The sequence below is a fragment of the Canis lupus genome, chromosome 13 (genome assembly GCF_003254725.2).
Source record: "Canis lupus dingo isolate Sandy chromosome 13, ASM325472v2, whole genome shotgun sequence".
In the NCBI taxonomy this organism is placed as follows: Eukaryota; Metazoa; Chordata; class Mammalia; order Carnivora; family Canidae; genus Canis; species Canis lupus.
Window position 1 is genome coordinate 44,474,184 of NC_064255.1, and position 18,612 is coordinate 44,492,795.

At 38.6% G+C, this 18,612-nt stretch overlaps 1 protein-coding gene across 3 annotated transcripts in view; it reads right to left on the bottom strand.

Moving 5' to 3' along the window:
• Positions 1 to 18,612, bottom strand: part of TEC (tec protein tyrosine kinase) — a 132,548-nt gene that overhangs the window by 92,467 nt on the left and 21,469 nt on the right. The window contains exon 2 of one of the 3 annotated variants that reach the window (XM_025435683.3): positions 10,977 to 11,093. The exons of the other annotated variants lie outside the window; for them this stretch is intronic. The gene's annotated coding sequence lies outside the window, so the exon portion shown is untranslated. The remainder of the gene's footprint in view (positions 1 to 10,976; positions 11,094 to 18,612) is intronic. 3 annotated transcript variants of the gene reach the window in all.

The following is an 18,612-nucleotide window of genomic DNA, read 5'->3' on the forward strand; positions in this document are numbered from 1 at the left end:
TATGTATATATACAGTGGAATATCACCCAGTCATAAAAAGGAATGAAATCTTGCTACTTGCAACCACAAGGATGGACCTCAAGAGCATTATGCTAAGTGAAATCAGGCAGAAAGAGAAAGATAAATATTATATGATCTCATTTATATGTAGAATCTTAAAAAAAAAAGAAGAAAGAAAAGAAAAGAAAAGAAAAGGAAAGGAAAGGAAAGGAAAGGAAAGGAAAGGAAAGGAAAGGAAAGGAAAGAAAAGAAAAGAAAAGAAAAGAAAAAAGAAAGAAAAGAAAAGAAAGAAAAGAAAAGAAAAGAAAAGAAAAGAAAAGAAAAGAAAAGAAAAGAAAAGAAAAGAAAAGAAAAGAAAAGAAACCCATCCCAAGCCCGTAGATACAGAGAACCCACTGGTGGGGGATGAGTGTGGGCAAAATAGGTGAAGCGAATCAAAAGCTACAAAGTTTCAGTTATAAAATAAATTAGTCCTCAGGATATAATGTACAGCATGATGACTATAGTTAATAATGCTCTATTACATATTTAAAAGTTGCTAGAGAATAGATCTTAAAAGTTTCCATCGGGGGGGAAAAAATGTGTAACCATGAATAGTGATGGATGTTAGCTAGACTTATTATGGTGATCATTTTACAATGTGTACAAATACTGAATCATTATGTGGTACAGCTAAAACTAACAAAATGTAATGTACTCATTACACTTCAATTTAAAAATTTTTAGATAAGTATATTTTTAAAGTTTGGAAAACTTAACACATCACTCATTGAAGACCAATATTCCAAAGTAGACAACAGGACCTGTCACTGTTTCACAAATGAGAAACCCAAGCCACCAAGAAGTTATATTTTTTTGTCCAGTGTTATAAATCTGAGTACCAGACTAATGGCTCTCAATTTCATGGTCTGGTAATTCCAGCCAAAAGATCTTAGAACCTTTTTCCATCATGAAAGATTCTGTCTGAGAAAAAAAGGATTTTTTTTTAATTTAAGTAAGAATGTACTAGGACTGGCCATCCTAATCCATACAACTTTTCATAATATTTTTAATCAAAGAACAGAGCTGCTAACCCAGAAAGGTAGTCAGAGACAGACGAAAACAAAGGTGATTATGAGTTATCAAATGATAGGATGGTAAAGAGCCCAGGAAACAGGAAACAAATAGCCTAGTTACCAGAGGAGGGAAAGGATGCACTCCTTACAGGGAAAAGCAAAGAGTGACTTAAGGTCATTGAAATTCTCATCTTATTAGGTTGAATCATGAAATGGTCAGTATCCAGCAGTATTTCATCTACAAAATCATCAATATGATGCAATTCAATCTAATACTCGCTGATGCCCTAAGGTTAGTAGAGCACTAACCCCCCGGTTTCAGAACTTCATCAGAACACATTGCCTATTACACATCTCCTCGTAGGTTTGTGACAAGGTTTCTATTTGTGATTTTGGGAAAGCAGCATGAATACACATCAGAACACATCCATCTGAGAAATCAAATACTCTGCGCCTGCCAACAGGATCTGTAGGTTTTATTTCAGTTACAAAGTACCTAAAATAGGTAGCTATTATACAAGAACCGGTGTAACCATGTTCTCTCCTGCAAGGTTTCATCTCAGCATAAGCCCCGATTTCCTTTTGTAAAAGGAGGAATAAGTAGAAGTAATACAAGCAGAAGGAAAAAAAAAAATATTAGGGACGCCTGGTGGTTCAGCAGTTGAGCATCTGCCTTTGGCTCAGGGCATGATCCCAATTCGGGGATCGAGCCCCACTCTGGGCTCCCTGCAGGAAGCCTGCTTCTCCCTCAGTTTCTGTGCCTCTCTCTCTCTGTGTCTCTCATGAATAAATAAATAAAATCTTAAAAAAAAGAAAAACATGTTAGGATGACTTCAATCAGAATAAAGAGTACATTCTCGGCTCCCCATTTAACAAGACAAATTGGATCTATTCCTAGATTAGGCAACACTTGAGCTCTCAGAAGAAAGCAACCCTCTGTCTTCCTAATCTATTAAAAGAAGGCCCCCAGACAACCTGTATGTTCTTAAAATCTTAACTATTCTCCCTTTCAGCCATCTGACATGTAGTAGACTACACAGTTTTGAGTACTTGACCTACTGAAGCTGAACCAGTGAGGAGGAATCCAACCATCAAGACATCTAGCAGGGGTGTCTGGGTGGCTCAGTCTGACTCTTGATTTTGGCTCAGGTCATCGTCTGAATGAAGGTCATGAGATGGAGCCCCCATTGGGCTCCACACCAGGGGTCGTACCTGCTCAAGATTCTAGCTCTCCCTCTCCAACCCCTCCCTTCCTACGTTCACACTCTCTCACTAAAAAAACAAAACAAAACTAGTAAAGCCATAATCACTTAGTATTAACAACATCTAAAAACAAGGTAAGAGGAGACTCGATGGGTGAAAAGGCAAGAGGCCAGCTGACTTGCCTCATCTCTCCTGGCAATCCCACCCCAGCCCACTGCCATGTGGTGGATGATTAAGGCACCAGACTGGGGCAAGGGAACCCAGAAATAGACTAAACAGGGCCACACTAAGGACAGATCTTGCGCTCTGTCCATATCACACTGATATACACATTGATCTAACACACACTCCTTAAGAGAGGTTTGGATCTCACGTTGTAGTTTCCTCTTGTGGTCTTTGGCTGTAATGGGGTGGGGAGCCTCCCCACTGGAAATAAAGAAGGAAAAAAAAAAGAGATAAAAGGAGTAATGAATAGAGAAAGATGTCTTGAGAAAAGAAACCATGTGTGATACCTCTATGCACTGAGAAATATAATTACTACACAGGAGATTCATAGTTAAGTGGTTCTAGAGAGAAGGAGAAATTGTCGGCACATGAAAATATTCATTAATCAGCTTGCCCATGGGCCTCAATCAAATAGTCCTTCCATGGTACCAGGTTCTGCTTCTTTGCTGGTCATTCTGTCTCACTGAATGAGGAACTGCAACAGTCAATAATATCAAATATTCAAAAGATAGGGGTCAATATGGGAGTGATGGTGGAGAATTGCTTTTTTTTTTAAAGATGTTTTTATTTATTTATTCATGAGAGACACAGAGATATAGGCAGAGGGAGAAAGAGGCTCCCCGCTGAGCAGGGAGCCCAATGTGGGACTTGATCCCACGACCCCAGGATCATGACCTGAGCAGAAGGCAGATGCTCAACTCCTGAGCCACCCAGGTGTCCCAGTGGAAAATTGCTTTAAACATACTCAATGCCACTGGCAAATGAGGACCTTGCAGTTATAGTTAACTTGTAAAAATAATGAAATAATGAAATGAAATGAAATGAAATGAAATGAAATGAAATGAAATGAAATGAAATGAAATGAAATAAAACAAAACAACAGAAGTACCAAAACATGATTTAAAACTAAAATGCTAAGATACACCATGACAGGCTATCTCTTGCATCCTCTCTGCCCTACTCCCTCGCCCCCTCCATTCCATCCTTCCTGGACAGATGGGCTAGAGGTATTTCCCAGCCTTCTCTGTAGTCAGGTGCGGCCATCTAAGTTACAGCCAAAGGGATGTGTGCAGAAGTGGTAAGTGGGCCATCTTCAATTTAAACACAAGCTACTTTCCCTGGATTTGGAGCATTCTCTACCTTCTCACAAGCTGGCACATGCACTTAACAAACTCAACTCTCCTGAGGCATTCAAGACATTTTGCAGGTCCTTAAATGACTCCATGGAGCAGCGCTGTCCCACCAACCTAGATTCACTAACCTACTTTGGAAAAGAGGAATATACTTCTATTTTATCTTAGAAACTACATATAACGGTTTCTCTGTTATGGTGGCTTAACTTTGATTCTACTCCACAGGTATACCTTTGTAAAAGCCAATAAAGCTTTCTAATGCTTTTTTTTTGGGGGGGGAGGGGACGCCCTCCTTAGAACTGTGCTGATGAATTCAAATATTAAGTGGTCAAATTTTTGGCTGTGCATTTTCATCGGATAAATTATCTCAAGGAAACAACTAATACTTGATTCACACTTTGTTCTAAGAGTTAGCAATTATAATCTAAATGGTGCCACATAATATGCTTTCATTTGTGAAATGAAATGAAGGAAAAAGTCTGAATCATAACAGTTTTTTTTTCTTTTACTACTTACTATGTTATGTAACTAGTAGATTCACTATAAGCGACAATACTCTGGCACTGATTCTCCTCCCATGAGGCATTTGCTGATACCCAACACATGTTTCTCTTTCTGCTTCTTGCTGCTTCAGAGGGAAATAATCACCAGTAGAAACAAGCCATAAAATAGGTAGATGATTTTTAGCACCTTTTACTAGGAGAAAATGTGAGAATTCTTTTAAAAAGTAATTTGGAAGTTATATATAAATACTCAAATACCAATATGTGTTCCCTGGTTGTGGTATCCTAAATTGTTTTTGCTATGAAGCATTCATCTGTGTCAATTTATTCTTTTCTTATTGCATTCAATGTTTTTACAGAGTGAGAACGTTTCTTAACAGAAAGTTTCATGGGGGCACCTGGGTGGCTCAATGGTTGAGCATCTGCCTTTGGCTCAGGGCGTGATCCCGGGGTCCTGGGATCGAGTCCCACACTGGGCTCCCCACTGAGAGCCTACTTCTCCCTCTGCCTGTGTCTCTCATGAATAAACAAAGTCTTAAAAAAAAAGTTTCATGAACAAAAGCAGAGAGAGATAAAGGAGGACCCAGGAGATTTTAAAAATCTTCGGAGACATCTTAGCCAGCTGAAATGTAAAGGATGACTGTGGCAATGGTGAAATGAAGCTTTGCTGGTAAGATCTGTCTGGTGGCATTAGGAGTTGATAATATTAAGATAGTTAGGTTGTTTTAGAGTTTTCTGAAGTGTGGTAATGGTATTGCAATTGTATTTTTAAGAGTTCTTATCTTTAAGAGACACATACTAAAAAATTTGCAGATAAAATAATGTCTGTGACTTGCTTCATAATCGAAGGGGAATCCCAGGGTGTAGACAAAATAAAATTGCTCATGAGTTGCTAACTATTGAAGCTGAGTGAGACATACGGAGTTCATTATGCTATCCTATTTTTGTTTGTGTTTGAAATTTTCCACCATAAGACGTTTCTAAAATATTCTTAAGGAAATAGCCCGGTTTTCCATGTGCCTGTTATTCAACGCTTTGCAACCGGGTAAGAAAGAGAAGAGAAAAAGGTAAAAAGAGGAAGAGAAGGAAGAGAAGGGAAGGAGGGGGGAGAAAAATAAGAACCGAACAGACAAATAGAAGCAGAAAAAGGTGAGTGGGCTCTTCTTCCTCTAAGATGTTATTACTTCCTATAGGTAGCTCATCACAAAAGCTCTTCCACTGATTCCTTGAGTCAGCAGGGCCCCACGATAGTATAACGTGATACCATTTCTTCTCTGAAAAACAGGAATATGTGGTCTGCAGCAGCCAAACATAAAACCACAGTCCACGCAACATTTGTCTTTGTTATAACTCCTCTCTCTTCTATTTCCATTCCTTTCCCCTGTTCAAATTTTTTTTTTTTTTTTTAGTGGTATCTCGTTATTTTTTCCCCCTGTTCAAATTTCATGGAGGCAGAAGTTAGCTTTCCAAGTCTACTGCATGGTAAGAGGAAAATCCTGTACAAATTAATGAAGTACCAAAGCACAGCGAGCAGTCAGGTGAGTAAACTCAAATTGCAGCCTTTTTGTAAAAGAATCCTCAGAGGGGCACTGGTGTGGCTCAGCCAGTTAAGCGGTTAAGCGACTGCTTTCAGCTCTGGTCCGTGATCCCAGGGTCTGGGATGGGGCTCCACGTAGGGCTCCCTCCTCATCAGGGAGTCTTCTTCTCCCTCTCCCTGCTGCTCCCCCTGCTTATGCTCTCTCTGTCTCTGCCAAATAAATAAATAAAATCTTCAAAAAAATTATTAGAAAGATCACGACAGTATCACAACTGAAACACAGAGCACACTAAAGGAAGAAGACAAATTTGACCAGAGAAATATCTACCCTTGGGGGGTTGGGGTGACTGGGTGATGGGCACTGAGGGGGGCACTTGATGGGATGAGCACTGGGTGTTATGCTATATGTTGGCAAATTGAACTCCAATAAAAAGAAATTAAAAAAAATAAGAAGAAAAAAGAAATATCTACCCTTGCTTCTAAAGCTTGTGGGGCTCAGTTAATGGGGAATTCCCAAAACTGAAATGCCAAGTACTCTACACTTGATCTCTACAAGGAAAATTAGTAAACCGATAAAAATGCTAATTTCAAAGAAAATATTTTCATACATCACTTGTAACAAATAAAAATTATAAACCACATTCAAAAAGTATCGTGAATATAAGTCATGTTCTAATGATTGTTTGAAAAATGTCCAATGACCGTTTTCATATGTCCTATCTCTAATAAATTGATCACTGATAATATACTTTCCTGTTCTTTGCTTTATCCAACGTCATCATCATCTGGCCCATTTGTGATATTGTAATGAGGCAGTTTTAGAAACAGATGCAAATTCATTGACACTCCTCCCATTGAGAGTCAGGGTCTACATCTCTTCCCCTTGAATCTGAGTGGGCCTTTGACTAATATAGGACAGCAGACAGGATACAATACGATCCCTGAGGCTGGGCCAGAAAAGGCCAAGTACCCCGTCTGGCTCTTTTGGACTTCTTACTCTGGACAGTTCATCTTGGAATGTAGCCACCATACTGAGAGAAGCCCCTGCCAAGTGAAGAAGCCACACGTAGGCGTTCTAGTGCTTAATTCCCACTGAGCCCAGTCTTCTAATCATCCTAGCCCAGGAGCCAGGCAAATGAGAGACATAACTCTCAGATGATTCCAGCTCCAAATGGTCCAAATCATCCCCAGCTTTCAAGTTTTCCAAGAAAAGAGATATTATGGGGTAGACCCAAGACATTCCCACTGCACTATCCAATTCTTAACCTACAGAATCCACCCATGTGATGAAACGGTGGTGGTTGTGTGTCTGTACAGTTCAAGTGGTTTGTTATATAGCAACAGTTAACTGGGACATATATATACCATATCATTCTTGACTAGCCCATTCCCTCATTCCATTCATCTCTAATCTGTCAGCCTTCTTCCTTCCCTTAGCATGTTTCCTCTTCCTCACTCATCCTCTTTTTACCATTCTCGGTTCATGAGCTAATTTGTCCACAGGAACAGTTTTAGACATTCATGTAATCATGCATTCTGATCTGACATTTATAGCACAGTCATAATGTATGAGGAACTATGCATTACAAAGATGAACAAGACATGATCTTTGCTCTAGGGAGGCAGGCATAGGAACAAGTGACTTGAAAACAAAAAGCCACAATATAGTCTGTTAAAGGCTAGAAAAGTGGTATGGGCAAAGAGTTTCAGGACACAGCCCCCAGAAATCGCTAATACATGATCACTGAAGGGGAAACCATTACCCCTCTTCTAAGTATTGTGGATCACTTCAATAAAGAAATGACATACGAACAGGATTTTGACAGTTGGCTAGAGATACATCAAACATATGAATAGAAGTAGATACTAATGTTTGGCCTTTATGATGACTTTCACATATAAAGCATATAAAGATTCTTTCCTAAAAATAGTTTGACGTTAGGGGTGCCTGGCTGGCTGAGTCAGTAGAGCATGAGATTCCTGATCTCGAGGTTTTAAGTTCAAGCCTCATATTGGGTGTAGACATTACTTAAAAAATCTTTTTAAAAAGTTGTTTGATTTTGATAACAACTATTAAGAGGAAATACAAGTTAAAAATGGCGAGTGTATGGGTGGCTCAGTCAGTTAAGCATCTGACTTTTGATCTCAGCTCAGGTCTGCATCTCAGGGTCATGGAGTTCAAGCCCAGTGCTGGGCCCCATACTGCATGTGGAGCCTACTTAAAAAAATTTAAGGGACGCCTGGGTGGCTCAGTGGTTGAGAGTCTGCCTTCCGCTCAGGGCATAATCCCAGGGTCCTGAGATTAAGTCCCACATCGGGCTCCCCTCGGGGAGCCTCCTTCTCCCTCTGTGTCTATGCCTCTCTGGGAAATAAATAAATAAATAAATAAATAAATAAATAAATAAATAAAATCTTTTTAAAAGATGTTTTAAAGTTAAAAATGGCACGTGTTCACTATGTCATACTCAAGTTTTATAGTGGCTCTCCACCATGAGTTTTAATTTGGAGTATTTTGTTAATGTAGAAAAGAAAGAGAAAATAGCCCTAGTTATGGAAGAATGACTTTTTTTGAGTATAGATGGAATGCAATGTTATACTAGTTTTAGGTGTTAAACATAGTGATTTGACAAGTTTATACATTATGCTACGTAAGTACAGCTATCATCTGTCACCCCACATCACTATTACAATATCATTGACTATATTCCTTATTCCTATGACTATTCACTCCATAAGCAGAAGCCTATATCTCCCACTCCTGACTTCACCCATTTTGCCCAAACCTTCATTTCTCTCCCCTCTGGCAACCATCAGTTTGTTCTCTGTATGTTCAGGTCTGATTCACCTTTGGTTTGCTTATTCATTTTTTTAAAAGATTTTATTTTTGTTAAGTAATCTCTATACCTGACGTAGGCCGCAAACTCACAACCCCAAGATCAAGAGTTGAATGCTGTACCAACCGCTCCGGCCAGGTACTCCCATTTTTGGGGGTTTTTTGTTTGTTTATTTGTTTGTTTGTTTTGTTTTGTTTTTTGGTACTCCCATTTTTATTTTAGATTCCACTTATGAAATTATATGGTATTTGTCTCTCTCAGTCTGACTTCTATCACTTAATATAACATCCTCTAGGCCTGTCCATGTTGTTTCAAATGGCACAATCTCATCCTTTTTTATGACTGATAAGGAATGACTCTTAATTATACAGATTCTTCACTTAAGAGACCAGATGCCTTCCAAATACATGGCTGAAAGATTAAAATAAAATTTAACTAGAATAATTTTCCTATTTGGATTCAACTACATTCCCATAGGAAAAAACATTTATTCAGTACACATGATAGAAACCTTCAGAAAGAGTAAATAATGTTGGAATCCAGGCCATCTGCATGTTAGAGAATTGAGGAATGGTTTCAGAGAACTTCCAGGATTTGTCAAAGGCTTAAACTGAAATCTAGTATTTTACAGAACTTTCACTTCATCATCATCTGACTACTTTCTACTACATTCTCCAGAACAAATATTTCTCACTCATAAATATCACGTAACCATACAAAGATTTTCAAGCTAAATACTTTTTTAGGGTGATATCTGAGTATTAAATCTCAATCTTACGTTTTGCCAACAGAGGATCACATATTTCAGTGAGCCTGGAAATTTCGATTATTTGGGAAGCCATCTTCTATTAAAAAAAAATTAATGCCCAATTTTTTCCAGTGTGAGATGAAATTCTGAAAATCAAATTTACCTAAATAAGAAGAAATGTGTGGGAAATATCAGAAAGGGAGACAGAACGTAAAGACTGCTAACTCTAGGAAACGAACTAGGGGTGGTAGAAGGGGAGGAGGGCGGGGGGTGGGAGTGAATGGGTGACGGGCACTGGGGGTTATTCTGTATGTTAGTAAATTGAACACCAATAAAAAATAAAAATAAATAAATAATTAATTAATTAATTAAAAAAAATAAGCAGCACAGATAGCCCCACAACACAACTTATTAACACAGGTTAATACCTGCATATACATATGTGTATACCTGCATTACATACACATATAAATCATTGCTTCACAGAAATTTCTCAAAAACATATTTCCAAATTGTTTTTCCCCTCTGAATACTCTTACACAAATCAAACACAGGAAAATATAATAGTTGGCATGATCTAGCAACCAGTTCACTACCTGAAACACAGCATATATTCAGTAGGTACTGGAGGACTTAATGATGTCGCTTTATTTACGCCTCGATGGTATTTACTTCAGAAGCCAAACCTCAAAGGCAACGGAAGGATCTACTTCAGACCCTTCACTATTTTTAGTTGCTCTTATTGTCACTGGACAGACTTAAAAGAAAAACTTCATATCAAAAGTATATCCATCTGCATTTTAAATCAGCAGGGTCGTAGAATCACAAATGATCAAACAATAAACAGGATCCTTTTCCACTCAGACAGGCTCCTGAGGATGAATTCTGTCCCAGGCAAGAGGTTCTCTTTTCCGAAGGGGCTGACAGCTTCGAGCTCACACGTCACAGAGGCCCAGGCCTGAGTCCCCTCCATCTCCCACGTGTCAAGTGGCAGTGTGTCCATCAAGCTTTTCTGCTCTCATCTCCTGAATGTGACAGGTCTTTGTCCAGCCCTATTCCAAATCCCCTGTTAAAATGTAAGAGTACGCCTCATGGTGTAGAGGAAACTTCTCTGCCCTCAACTGAAAATGCAATCGAGAGCAACCGCACAAACTGGGAGGGCCCTGCGATGTCATCTGGGAGATTAATGCCCTGAAGCTGATATCTCTAACAGAGTTTCTGGGCCCTAGACATTCTAGAAATCCACCTGTTCCCCATACTACTACTACTCTCTGAAAAACAGAAAATTCGACCATTTAGAAGACAGGTCTATAACCTTTCAAAATAATGAACTATCCAAATTTTAATTAATTCACCTGATAGAGCTGGAAATACAAAAACAGTGGTTCTATCAACATGACCCTAAAGATGTCTTTCCCTTTGTCACCCTCCATGATCTTATTTCACCAATTACTTATGTTGGAACTCCTGGCTGAACAGCAATGAGTTAGTGGAAGGAACCTGAAGAACCTGACAGCCTGACCGACCTGGCTCTAAATTGTAGCTTTGCCATTTATTAGCTGTTTAACACTATGCAAGTTACTTAACCCCTCTGAGATTATTTCCTTATCTGTAAAATGAGGACAGTGGTACCAACCCTAAAGGAGCATCAAGAGGTGTAAATTAGAAAACTCACTTAAGGCTTCCTACCCAGGGCAAACACTCAGGAAAGCTGCTGGCCAGTTAGTGATTGCCTTACCTTTGTTCTGAACTCGTACACATTTACACATTCAGCAACTATCAACTGAGAATCTGTTGAGTGCCAGACATGTTATCAGGCTCTGGGGCACAGAACGAAGCATGAGATGCCCACAGCCTAGGAGAGGAACAGATATGACAAAGCTAACAATTTGTTACCATGTAATAAATGCTGTATCATAGATGCATAAAGCTTCAACTCTGTCTGGAGATGGGAGATGGTTAAGATCATCAGAGAAGATGATGTCCAAGTTGGGCTAAAAAGCTGAGGTAGCCATCACCCGTGGAAGATGGTGAGGCAAGGGCACATCACAGACTAAGGGCCTAGCGTCACGAAATGCAAGGTGAGTTTAAAGACAAACAGTAAAAACAGCTTCTATTAATTGAAGTTTATCCTATTTCAATAATCCTTCCTCTTTCCCACACCCACCCAAAGACACACAGATACTCTCAAAGGAAAGAATGCTTGTTTCACTATTAAAAAGAAATAAATAAATAAATAGTTGCCCAAAGGTTAACATATAACCCAAAATTATTCATTTCCAGCCTTGTGTTTATCTGTTCATTCATTTTTTTATGTTTATTTATAATCTACTCAGTATCAAGCACTGTGGCGGGGATACAATGGTGTAAAGGAAAACACAGGCCCTGCCTTTGTGGAGCTTATGCTCCAATGGGGTTTCAATCTGATGTCTTAAAGAGCCTTCCCCTGCAACATGCTTCTTCTCAACTCCCACACAGAGGATAGGGGAATGTATCAAATCCAGGTCATTTGATTACAGAAAATGAAGTTGAGGCACTCTAATAACCAGAGATCACTGCTCCAAACCTCTCAATTGAGAGAAAAATTAAAGTCCAGAAAAGGTGATTGGATAAATACTACCTCCCACTCTTTGTTCATTAATACTATTATCAATATCTTACTTTTTAAAGATTAATTGTTCACCATTGCTATTTTTTGAGAACCCTGGGTTAAAATTATGTTTTTTCTCCCAAAGGTCACTCAAAAGGTAAGGTTTCACAGACACACACACACACACACACACACACAAACCACACAGTCCTTTAACTTTTAAAACTATACCCACTCAGTATTTAATTTTATTAAATAAGTTAATAAACATAAAGCACTCAGAATAGTACCTGGCACATAAGGCACATCTGCTATCAGCCTTATCGTTTTAATTTCCATATTATCACTACCAATCACTAACAAATTAAAATCTGAAGGAATAGATGATACCTTGGCAGGTACCATTTCATAAATGAATAAATAAAAACAAAGAGATTGTAACTGAAATAATAATAAAACCTTTGAGACCAGAAATCTAGTATCTTTACTCCCAGATTTCTGGAATAAAAGTCTGGCTACATTAAATAGCTGAAGAGTTACACACACACACACACACACACACACACACACGAACATTTTTATTGAAATCTAATTGTACCTTGTATACATCCAGAGATAAATTGAAATACTTTACAATAAAAATACATGAACAAAATTTAACCAAGAAAGTGCAAGACTTGTGCATTGAAAACTATAAAACATTGCTGAAAGAAAATAAATAAGACCCAAATAAGTGGAAAGATATCCACATTCATGGATTGAAAGATTTAATATTGCTAAAATGGTAATCTTTTCCAAATGGATTTACAGATTGAGTGCAATCTCTATCAAAATTCCAATGCCTTTTTTTCTGCAGAAATGGACAAGCTGATCCCAAAACTCATACAATAATGCTGAACTGTCAAATAAATCTTGAAAAAAAAGAACAAAATCAAAGGACTAACCCCCCCACTTTCAAAACTTAGAACATTACAGTAATTCAAACAGCATGGTCCTACATAAGGATAGATGTAGAGGCCAACAATATAGAACTGAGAGTTCAGAAATAAACCCATGCATCTATGCTCAGTTGATTTTTGACAGGGGTACCAAGACCATTCAATGAGGAAAGAATAGTCTTTTAGACAAATGGTGCCGGGACAAGAAGATGTGAATGACTCTGGACCCCTACTTTATACCATATACAAAAATGATCTCAAAATGGATCAAAGACTTAATATAAGAACTGAAATTATAAAACTCTTAGAAGGAAACATAGCTGTAAATTTTCATGACCTTAGATTAGGGAATGGTTTCTTAAACATGACATCAAGAGCATAAGCAAGAAAAAAAATAGATAAATTGGACTTCATCAACTTAAAAAGCTTTGTATGTCAAAGGACATGATCAAAGAAGTGAAAGACAACCCACAGGATGGGCATCTGTCTTGAGCTCAGGTCATGATCCTGGGGTCCTGGGATTGAGCCCCACACTGGGCTCCCTGCTCAGCATAGAGCCTGCTTCCTCCTCTCCCTCTGCTGCTCCCCCTGTTTCTGCTCTCTCTCACTCTCTCTCTCTGTCAAACAAATAAATATAATCTTTTATAAAAAAATAAAAATAAAAATGGGAAAGAACTTAAATAGACATTTCTTCAAAGAAGATGTACAAATGGCCAATAAACACACGAAAAGATGCTCAACATCATTAGTCATTAGGGAAATGTAAATCAAAACCACATGAGATACTACTTCACACACACTAGAAGTTCTGTAATTTTTTTTAAGGGGAAAATAAGAAGTACCGGTAAGAATGTAGAGAAAACTCATACATTGGTGGGAATGTAAAATGGTATAGCCACCGTGAAAAATAGTTTGGTAGTTGCTCAAAGGTTAACATATAACCCAGCATTTCTACTCCTAAGTATAAACTCAAGAGAACCGAAAACCTATTTTCACACAAAAACTCATACATGAATGCTCATAGTGGCATTACTCATAATAGTCAAAAAGTGGAAACAACCCAAATGTCCACCAACTGGTGAAGATATATATATATATAGATATATAGATATATATATATATAGATATATATATCCCTACAGTGTAATGTTACTCTACCATAAAAAGGAATCAGGTTCTGGTACATTATACAATGTGGATGAACTCTGAAAACATTATGCTAAGTAAAAGGATCCAGACACAAAAGGCCACAGATAGTGTTAATTCCACATGTATGAAATGTCCAGAATAGGCAAATCCACACAGACACAAAGTACATAACTGGATGGGAGGAGGGGAGAACTGGGTATGTAGGGTTTCTTTTTTGGAGTGAGAGAAATCTTCTGGAATTAGTGGTGATGGTTGCACAACATTGTAAATCTAAAAACCACTGTGTTGTACTCTTTAAAAGTGGTTTAAATAGTGATTTTTATTCTCGATAAAAAAAAAAAAAATTTAAGGGGACACCTGGGTGGCTCAGCAGTTGAGTGGCTGCCTTTGGCTCAGGGCGTGATCCTGGATTCCCAGGATCGAGTCCTGCATTAGACTCCTCATAGGGAGCCTGCTTCTCCCTCTACCTATGTCTATGCCTCTCTCTGTGTGTGTCTCTCATAAATAAAGAAATAAAGTCTTAAAAAAGAAAAAGAAAAAGAAAGAAAGAAATTTAAGAAAAAAAATGCACTACAACATGTCAACAATATACAGATTAAGAATTAAAAGCAAAAGGACAAACCAGAAACCAAAAGGCAGGAAGACACCAGAGTGGAAGCCAAGCTCATGTGGGAGTTGATTCTTGCATAAACACATATGGCAAAAACTGAATACAGTCAGAATTAGCCTTGACTATTTCCCAGAAGATAGCCACACTGGAGACTGACACGTGGTCTCTGCAGATGTCCAAGAGCATCAGCAGAAATGTCTACTAGGACTGGAAGTTATATCAGCATTGGCTTTTGAGAAGAACAACTGCCCAAAAACCCCATTCCATAATTAGTAGCACAAAAACAATAAAAAGGTCTCATTTCTCATGATCCTATAGGTTGGAGGGGCAATTCTAACCTAGCTGTCTAGAATGGTCTCACTCCCATTTCTGATACTTGCAGGCTATTGGCCAGGGCACTTCAGTTCCCATCTATTTGGCTTTTCAACAGGACAACTTGGGTTGTTTTTCTTATAGTTCTCAGGATCCCGTGAGCAGTAAGAGGGAGCAAGTCCAGTGCATGACAAATTTCACATCTCCGAATGCTTTGCCTTTGCTACTGTCTCTTTGGCTAAGCCCAGGGTCAGTATTAGAGGTGACCACTCAAGATGGAGTAGATATGGGGTGGGGAATTATGGAGGCCTTTTTGCAAACAATCTAGCACAGAGAAAAGTAGATTTGGGGGCTTGGGGTTTGCATTGGAGAAATTAGTTGGCTTGAACTTAGGGAAGAGTTGGCGTGAAAAGGTACTTATGTCTAATTACTGAAATCACGTTCAGCACTGTGAGATGCTCATAGAAAAACCTTTGCAAATTATGACCGAGAAGGGAGAAGTAAGCGTATACATCTTTCAATGCTCGCTGAGTAAAACAGACTCATCCATCCTCTTTCAATTGTTTCTTTGCTCTCTTTCCTTTGTCGACCCACACAAAGTTGAATTCTCTTAAATCAAATGTACATGTCCTAACAATTCTGCTAAACACACTGATATCTGGAAGTCTGAGACATGTAATGCAATTGTGCATTAAATTTGGAGCTTCTCAAAATCCAGGAAGCAAAGGATAATATAGAGCCACAAAGAATTGTAATTTTTTTATAAGAGATACTGTCCAAAAGAAAATTTTTTCCTGTGATTAAATTCTAAGAAGACACAAGTTTGTGGGATCGTAAAATGAAAGATAATACATGCTACATCTTCAATAAGTTTGGGCAGAAATGATAATATTCCTCACCTGGTTATTTCTAATATTAACACTTGATAATAGCTTAATAAATAAATCCTTGTAAAAGCATTTCTTTGTGGGCCAAGCTAGCTAGGTTATGCCCTTATTAACTCAAGAAATAGGAATAAAGTATAGAAATAGGTAAATAAGTAATATGATCCTTGGCCTCTATCTGTTATGTATTATCTTGAATGGAATTCAGTTTATTTGTTCTCCAATATGTGACAGAAATTTTAATATTATGTCAAGAATAGATAAAAATAGCATATTTATTGTGAAATGTTTTAAAGACTAATATGTATCTTGCCACGTATTTTCAGATGTGCGCTTCTGAACAACCCGTTATAATAGAAAACGCCAACAGTTCCAAAGATCTATAGCTTCACACGAGAAGCATTTACATTTTAAGATTCTGATTTTATCTGATTTAAGCCCTGCTTCTTGACTCCATGGTATTTCTATGAACACTGAGCCAACACTCGTCAGACTGCTATATATAAGAATTATTAAGACTCTGGCAGGTGTCCTTTTCGGTATTATTTCTGCCAAGTCAGAAAGCTCTAAAAGGCAGAGTGGCAACAGATGTGGTTCTCAGTTCACAATATGAATTGCACAAGTGGATACTAATATTTTAAATGAGTGAAAGAGCAAAGCAGACTCGAAGCAATTGAACAAAAATCCTCCAAAGCTGTCAAAACAACTCTAAGATAGGGTACTGCATTTTTTCACACCACCATCCTCACCCACTAAACACAGGCCACATACCCCAGGAGGGTTGATGAAAATAGTTCCTTAAATACCACCAAATGTATTCTTGAACTTACACAAAATACATTTTATTTTTTATTTTTTATTTTACAAAATATGTTTTAAATTACCACTTCCTTAACACATTTGCTTTACATGACCCCCCCCCTTTTTTTTTTTAGATTTTATTTATTTATTCATGAGGGCCACAGAGAGAGAGAGAGAGGTAGAGACCCAGGCAGAGGGAGAAGCAGGCTCCATGCAGGGAGCCTAACGTGGGACTCGATCCTGGGTCTCCAGGATCATGCCCTGGGCTGAAGGCGGCGCTAAACCGCTGGGCCACCCGGGCTGCCCTACATGACCCTTTATTTTTTTTTTTTTTTCATGACCCTTTAAAATTGAGTTTACACAGCTTAAAAAACATAAAAAGCAACATTTCTATCACTCAGCTAGAATTCCAGAAGGCATGCCTTATCTAGGATCTACCGAATGGCATTAGCCAATCACCCTAAAGTCTGCTAGTTTATCCATTAATGGTAATACCTATATTGCTGGGTGTAATTGGTTCTTATACCAGTATTCCTGGACAAGGAAATGGCTTGTTAATTTACATTCCCTTCTGAGCTCTGCCCGGGACCTGCCTAACTTGCTACCCATCTCAAAATCTAAGAAACTGAATTGATGGGTTTCACTATCATTATAAGAAACATTGAGCACCACCTACAGAGACAGAATGATTCCAAGGAGGTCTCTCCTCTACAACGGTACCTGAGTGAACCTGATACAGAAATATTCAATCTGCCCAGTATGACAATAGAACTCATACTTCCCGACCTTGGCTGATGGCTGGAAGGATTCCAATAGTGGATATACCCTTCCGTCCCAAAATTAGAAATAGAAAATGGAACCCAAATATCCCTTGAAGAAGGTAACACACGGACTCAAGTTCATTATAATTCTCAATCCCATCCTCTCTTGCCATCTCAAACACTTCTGGGCTGCAGTTACCCCATCCCTACAGTGAACAGGATCCCCTCTTGGGTCACCCCCTTTGGCATAGTTGACATCACTTATGTTCCCGAACAGAAGCTAATCTCTTGACCCACATTATCCTCCAACAACCACATCGCTTCTGAGTCTCTATAGCAGAAATTCTTGAAAGACAATATTAGGGTTACTCTCACCCCATGTGCTTTCCTCAAATCACTCCTGTTGGGCTTCTGTCTCCATTATTCTACTAAGACTGCATTTGTCAAGGTCACCAAGGACTTCGTTGTTGCCAAACTCAGGGGTCACCTCTCACTTATCTTACCTCCCAGGAGTGTTGAACATAGCTGACCATTCTCTCCTTGAAATGCTTAGTTTCTCTTGGTTCTCTATGAAACCAATAGAGACTTTGGACTTTTTTTTTTTTCCCCAATCTTAAAGGCTGCACCTTCTTAGTCTCTTTTGCCAGCTTCTTTTTTTCCATTTTACTTGTAAACACTGTTATGTACCAGAGCTCTATCCTGAGCTTGCTCGCCTTCTTCATCCATTCTCCTCAGGGGTGGTTGCATCCAGTTGCATAGCTTGAAAGGCCATCTACATGTTGCTAACTCCAGAATCTACAACTTTAACCCTGTCCCCAGGAACCTCAGATTCATTTATCCAACTGCAAACCTGACATCTTCATTTGAATATCTAACAGGTATCTCAAACACAACACATCTAAAACAGAATTCTAGATACTCCCCTAAAACTTGCTCTTTACCTAGTCTTCAACATCTAAGAAAATGGCTTCCCCATCTCCCCAGCTACTAAGCCAAAAATCTGAGTTATCTTTGATTCATTCCTCTGTCTCACACCTCAAAATTAATTCATGACCATGTTCTTTGGACTGTACCTCCAAAATATCCTAAATCTGAATATTCAAGTCTTTACTTTTCTCCTCATTCATGCACTCTATTGCACTAATGGCCCTGATTATTCATACCTCTTGGTACCTTTTCACACCTCTCGGATCCTTGTCCCTTTGACAACGTCCTCCCACACTAGCTTTGGGTGCACCCACAAAACTTGCCTTGACCAATGGAACAGTAGCAAGCTTGACACAAGCTAAAGTGTTAAAATCTGCTTGCTTGTTTCTACTCCCTTCTGCT